Source organism: Rhinopithecus bieti, unplaced genomic scaffold (assembly GCF_001698545.2).
Source record: "Rhinopithecus bieti isolate Rb0 unplaced genomic scaffold, ASM169854v2 scaffold_18688, whole genome shotgun sequence".
Lineage (NCBI taxonomy): Eukaryota > Metazoa > Chordata > Mammalia > Primates > Cercopithecidae > Rhinopithecus > Rhinopithecus bieti.
In genome coordinates this window covers 1,926,245-1,932,519 of record NW_016809492.1, presented here as the reverse complement: position 1 = coordinate 1,932,519, position 6,275 = coordinate 1,926,245, and the positions used below count along the sequence as shown (strand labels likewise).

The following is a 6,275-nucleotide window of genomic DNA, read 5'->3' as shown; positions in this document are numbered from 1 at the left end:
ACATGGCTGGGGAAGCCTCACAACCATGGCAGAAGGCAAAGAAGGAACAAATGCACGTCTTACATGGCAGGAGGCAAGAGAGGGTGTGCAGGGGAACTGCCCTTTGTAAAACCATCAGATCTTGTAAGACTTATTCACTATCACAAGAACAGCACAGGAAAAACCTGTCCCCCTGATTCAATTACCTCCCACCAGGTCCCTCCCACAACACTTGGGGATTATGGGAGCTACAATTCAAGATGAGATTTGGGTGGGGACACAGCCAAACCATATCAGGGAGTATGTTTGCCAAGCAGCATTAAGGGTTTATGTTCATGAATTTAAGATGGAAGGATTGCTGGAGATGGAGAATGTTAGGGGTTAAATTGTATGCCCCTTCCAAAAATTTAAATGTTGAAGTCCTAACCTCTGGTACCTGAGAATGTTACCTTACTTGGAAATAGGGTCATTGCACATATATCCTAATTAGTTCAGATGAGGGAGTGTCCTAATCCAGTATGACTGGTGGCCTTATATAGGAAATTTGGGTACAGACAGGCACACAAGGAGAACACCATGTGAACACGAAGGCAGAAGTTGGAGTGACGAATCTACAAGCCAAGGATTGCCAGCAATTCACCAGAGGCCAGGACAGCAGCCTGGGGCATCCCCCTACATGGTATCAACTCCATCAACACCTTGATCTCAGACTTCCAACCTCCAGAACTGTGTGAGAATACATTTCTATTCTTTAAGCCACCTAATTTGTGGCACTTTGCTTTGACAGCCCTAGCACACAGGGTGATTGAGGGAGTGTGCTATAAAGAGAGGAAGCAGGGATCCTAGAGTGGGCGGCATGGCTTGCAGCCATGGAGGCCTTGCAGCTGTGGGAAATGACAGGGTCTGCAATGACGGTGATGCAAGGGGAAGGACCAGATTGTGAAAGGAGAGGTCAGTAGGGAACTGAGAGACCAGGATAATGGAGGAACAATCCATGTGTAAGTTGAACTTGCTCAGAGTTAAGACAGGAAGAGGAGTGCAATGGTGAAGCAGGAACACTGAGGAACCAGACGGAATGACCTCAGGATGACAGATGTCACAAAATTTAAGTCAGGTGACATAACCTGATAACCTGAGATTCAACGCAGCACACTTTTAGGGAGGAGAAAGAGAGAATGATGCAGAGGTGGCAATGAGGAGTGAAAAAGAAACACACCCCACCTCCAGGTCCCATGGCACAACTGGAGGGAGAAAACCACAGCCACCACGGGACACGGAGAATACTGGCAGAATCAGAAGGCAGCATTCCCAGGGTAGAGCCAGGTTTTCATCAGAGTGAGATGGTGCTGGAAGAGTCAGAGCCAAGGCTGACACTATTGGGTTTTGCTAATAATGGACTGTGAGTTCCAGCAGGGCCCAAAAGGGGCTTCAGGATTGGGGAACGGTAGGAGATGTCTTTCTCTAGTCCATGACCAATGCTGATCCACATTGGACTAATTACTTCCCTGATTCCAGGCTAGTAGATGGGTGGCAATGAATGTTCCATCTCCAGCTGTACTCACCATGTTGACTTTTTTTTCTAACTCTAGCTAATTCTGTCCCAGGACCTGGCTATTACACAGGTTGAAGCAGCAGTGAGCTCCTCTTTTCTCTAGGACCCACAGAAATCACAGCAGCTGTGTTATTGTGGGGTTTCTTGGCGTTTTGTTTTGTTTTGGTTTGTTTTTTGCCAGTAATTTTTTTCCCAGAAAGGCATTCTTTCTCCTCACTGCACTGGAAGGGAGAGAGGGAGAGAGGGTGCAGAGGGGGAGAGGGCAAGTAATCAAATTCCCAGATGACCATCTCCCTAGAAGGCTTTCACTATCCCTCAACATATGGCATCATTTTAGCATCCTCAACTCTGTTATTTTGAGGGTAACCTCAGCAAACATGCCCCTCTCATGAGCAAGGTATGTGGTTTGACAAGCAGACTGTGACTTTTGTGATTAGAAAAAAGCGTCCTTCCTCTTGGTGGATGCAGGCCATGTCAGGGCACTCAGCTTGACAAGGAGACAGTAGGCTGGACTTTAGATCCCATTCATTTCTTGGGCTAAATATTCTCACACAGTCAACAACTTGGACAACTGTACATAGCAGATCTAATGGGAGAAAAGCAATTGGATGTTTTAAGGAATATTTTCATTAAAGTATGTGGAATATGGTATCAAGTAGTGACTGTCATGTAACAATGTCTTTTACACATTCCAATGTGTGTGAAATATATAAAAGTTTCCTGTGTTAGTCCCCTGATAAAATAATTGAACAAGTCTTTTTTATGTGCAATTGTTTTAGAAAATATGTTAAAGTTAGCCAGAAAATTGCTCACATTTTCAGACTATTGTCTCATTCTGGGAAAAATTAGGACAACTTGACTCATGCTGGGGAGGCTAGAATCCTGGAGAGAATGAAATTAGAAAAACCCAGATTTTGGGTCCCCCAAGATAGCTCAAATCTGTCAGCTCTGCAAAACAGAATTATGCCCCACTCCCGTCCTCTCACTCCTTACCTGAGATGCAGACAGGGCTTGGAAAGGACACGCCAAGATTTGTTACCTTGCCATGCAAGCTGGGTTTTCCCTCCCTTGGCCCTGCCAGCCTGGAGGTCATATTTCCTTACCTTTTGTCCATTTTTCCCTCCCTGGGGCCTGGCTTGAAGGACAATTCTTGTTTAGAAGAAATCATGTCTAAGATGTTACAAGTCTGGAAATGTTGATCTGGTCTGCCTCTAACATTTGTGAGGCCCAAAGCAAGAGTACAGACTAAGGTCCCCAAACCAAATGTCTAGTTATTTAGAAGTTATAAATCAAAGCTAACAAACTGCTGAATAAAAGATCCTATTCTCCTATCTGATAAATATACCCTCCAAACAACCCAGAAACCCAAGGTAGTAATGCAGTAGCACAGGGAGCGCCAACTTCTGGCCCACAGCCCACGCTCCCTCTTTTCCCACAGCCAGCCCTCCATGAATGAGGGGTTTCCTGGGGACACGAGTGCACACTGCAGCTCACACACTCAACTCCATCCACACCCCCACAAACAGCTGCCCCTTGGCCACTGCTCAGACATAATGACACGCCCAGCAGGGTATGCCCTCTAAAGGTCAGACCAGGGAAGAAGCCCATGCACAGTCAGGAGCCAGCTCAGCGCCTGTGATTGTGAATTTTATGTGGAAACTTGACTGGATGCAGGTGCTCGGATTAAACCTGATTTCTGGGTATGTCTGTGAGGGTGCTTCCAGAGGAGATTAGAATTTGAATCTGTGGATTGGCAAAGTTGGTGTTTGCCCCAGTGTGGGTGGGCACCATCTACTCTCCTGAGGACCTGAAGAGAACAAAAAGCAAAGGAAGGAGGAATTCGCCCTAACTTGCTTGCTGCCTGCCTGCTTGAGCAGAGACATTTCATCACATCTTCTCTGGCCCTCGACTGAGATTCACACCATTGGCTTCCCTGGTTCTCAGGCATTTTGACTTGGACTGAACTATACCATTGGCTTTCCTCGGCTCCAGCTTGCACATAGCAGATTGTGGGATTTCTCAGCCTCTACTATTACAGGTGCCAATTCTTCAAAATCAACCTCTCTCTCTCTCCCCAGATCACAGTATGGAAGTCTGCTCACAGTCTCAAGGTTGGCATATCCCCCAGAGCCCCCAGACTCCTCATCCCATGGGGACCAACATGGCCAGGGGAGGGCCAGAGCAGGGCCCTCTAAACCACAGACCCCAGGGCAGGAGCCCCTCTGGTCTGGATCTAAGGGTGGTATTTTCAACAATTATTAAAGTTTTATCCTAGGCTCTCCAAATGGGAGTCTAAAGGTCTCAAAACATGGTCCAGAAGAAGTCTGTAAAAATGTAAATTCCTAGGCCCCAACCCAGACCTATGAATCAGATGATCTGTATGGGGGTTCCTGGAATCTATATTATTAAACAATCTTCCTAAATGACTTATATTCATACTAAAGTTTGAGAATTGCTATTAAACAGCTAGAAGGTGGAGTGAAGGGTCCTGCCTTTCCCATGAAATTCATCAACTCTATGCCCTCAAAAGCTGGGCTCTTGGATGAGCTGCTCTCCATTCAAGAGACATTACCAGCTAAGTAGCCTGCTGGTCCTCAGGAAGCTAAGCCCAGGCTCTTCAGCACAGAGTCAGATAAACACTGATTACATCATACTCTCCAATTCCGAGAACACCATTACTTAATTCCTGGCAAGTTGCAATGTAATTGAGTAGGTTGTAGTTCTTTGGTTCTTGCGTTTTTTGTTGATATATATATATATCAGGCATAGTTAGCCAGCTTCCTAGAAACACCATGATCTCTTGATGAAAATTCCAGAAACCTACATTACTTCCCAATTCAAGTAGGGAATTTAAAAAAATTATTAAACCATGTGCTTTCTAATTCCTGCTGCCCTTTCTTTTCACCCACCATTCAGCAGTCAACAGACACTTTCTGAGTATATCAGGGTAGGACCATCCAGGCAGAACAAAAGCCATTGATCATGAACTACAGAGAGAGCTTGGTAAACGCACACCAGAAACCATGGTCTACAGGGGCCTGGCTTTCTCCCATCTAAATACTAACTAGGCCCAACCCTAGTTGGGCGTAGCTTCCTAGATCAAATGAAATTGGGCGCATTCAGGGTGTTATTGGGGGTATGGCTCTCTATTGTAAGTGGCAAGAGTTTGAGAGAAGAAAAAACGGATTCTCTTTTTCTTTTAAATTTTAGAGAATTAACTTCAAGATCCATATCCAAAGGATTCAGAAAACCTTGTACCATAAACCATTTGTATTAGTCAGGGTTCTGTTCTCCAGAGAAACAGAACCAACAGGAGGTATAGATAGAGAGAGACAAATGGAATTGGCTCCCATGACTATGGAGGCTGAGAAGTCCCTCAATCTGCTGTCTGTGAGCTGGAGACCTAGGAAAGCTGGTGGTACAATTCAGTCCCAGTACAAAGGCCCAAGAACTAAGAGCACCATTGTCAGAGAGCAGAAAAAGATAGATGTCCCAGCTCAAAAAGAGAGAGCAAATTCACCTTCCTTCCACCATTTTGTTCCATCCTGTTCCATTCCTCAACAGATTGGATAATGAGGGAGATCTTTACCCAATCTCAAGTTTTTTGCACAAATATGGGATACAAATGAAAAATACTTACAGCACATCATCATTGACTTCCAACTTAGACTAGTTTAACTTCCCTTTTTCTTCTATCCTGTCGATCCCTTGAGGGATCTTCTCTCCTTGTTCATCTCTGTATCTCTAATAATTAGCACAGTGCTAGGCACATGGTAATATGGTTATAACAGTGGATTATTGGTCTCCAACATAAGTAAGCCCATCCAAAAGAAAAAGCAACTTCATAAATCTGCTTTGCAAAGTTCATAAACAATGGATATGCTATGTCTCAAAGGTGCTGGCCAAAAAAATTTAAGAGCTTGGGAATTATGTATTATTTTGTTATATTTTTCACCAAGTCTACTTTTCCGTCACAAGAACCCATATCAACAACATACCCACGTATATCCTTCTTTTTATCTACTTTACTCCATGAAGTCTGTCACCATCAACTGTTAAAACTGTAAAGATTTGATCAGCTAAACAATGTATTCAAACTAATTTCTCTCATACTTCCTAAAGGAACTTTGAAAATCTATGTATCGCCTTGCACATTTTCAAGTAGACATCTAAGATTTTTCATCATAACTTTGAATAACTTCAAAATGTGTACTTTTTAGCATATTGTAAATATTTATTTTTAAATAAAATATATCACACTTTGTATCCAATGAACTCTAAATGCCATAGCAATTTGACACTTAGTCTCCCACCCTCAGTCTTAAAATTCACCAACAACCTCTTTTTTAACAACTGAAAAATTTGTATTATTTCTTTTCAAAATTTTGAAGTTTTCTGGCTTGAATTATGTTTACAATGATTTTTAGTATACAACTGACTAAAGCAACATAAATATATAGCATATAGCATATTTTGATAAATAATTATAAAACATAGCAAGTTAAGTGTTATTGGAAAATTAAACTACATGAATGGATCTTTTAAAATTAGTTCATGTATCTGTGGCTGTTCCTCACTGTTAAAATGAGACAGAAGTCAGCATCAATTCTACTCTTATTTTTTATTTTTTTAGACATAAGTTCTGTGAAAACTTGTTCAATTAAATAAGTAACAAGAATGTTAGGCATTTTCTGATGAAAATGTCACTCTGTTATTTGAATGCCTTCTTGATTATAAGTCAAAA

The 6,275-nt window shown here is 42.6% G+C and overlaps 1 long non-coding RNA gene across 1 annotated transcript; it reads left to right on the top strand.

The window, feature by feature from the left end:
- Window positions 1–516: 516 nt before the first annotated feature.
- Window positions 517–5,802, top strand: LOC108540472 (uncharacterized). The gene is made up of 2 exons (XR_001888683.1): window positions 517–709; window positions 2,970–5,802. It is a non-coding gene; the product is annotated as an uncharacterized LOC108540472 (long non-coding RNA).
- The last annotated feature ends 473 nt before the right edge of the window (window positions 5,803–6,275 follow it).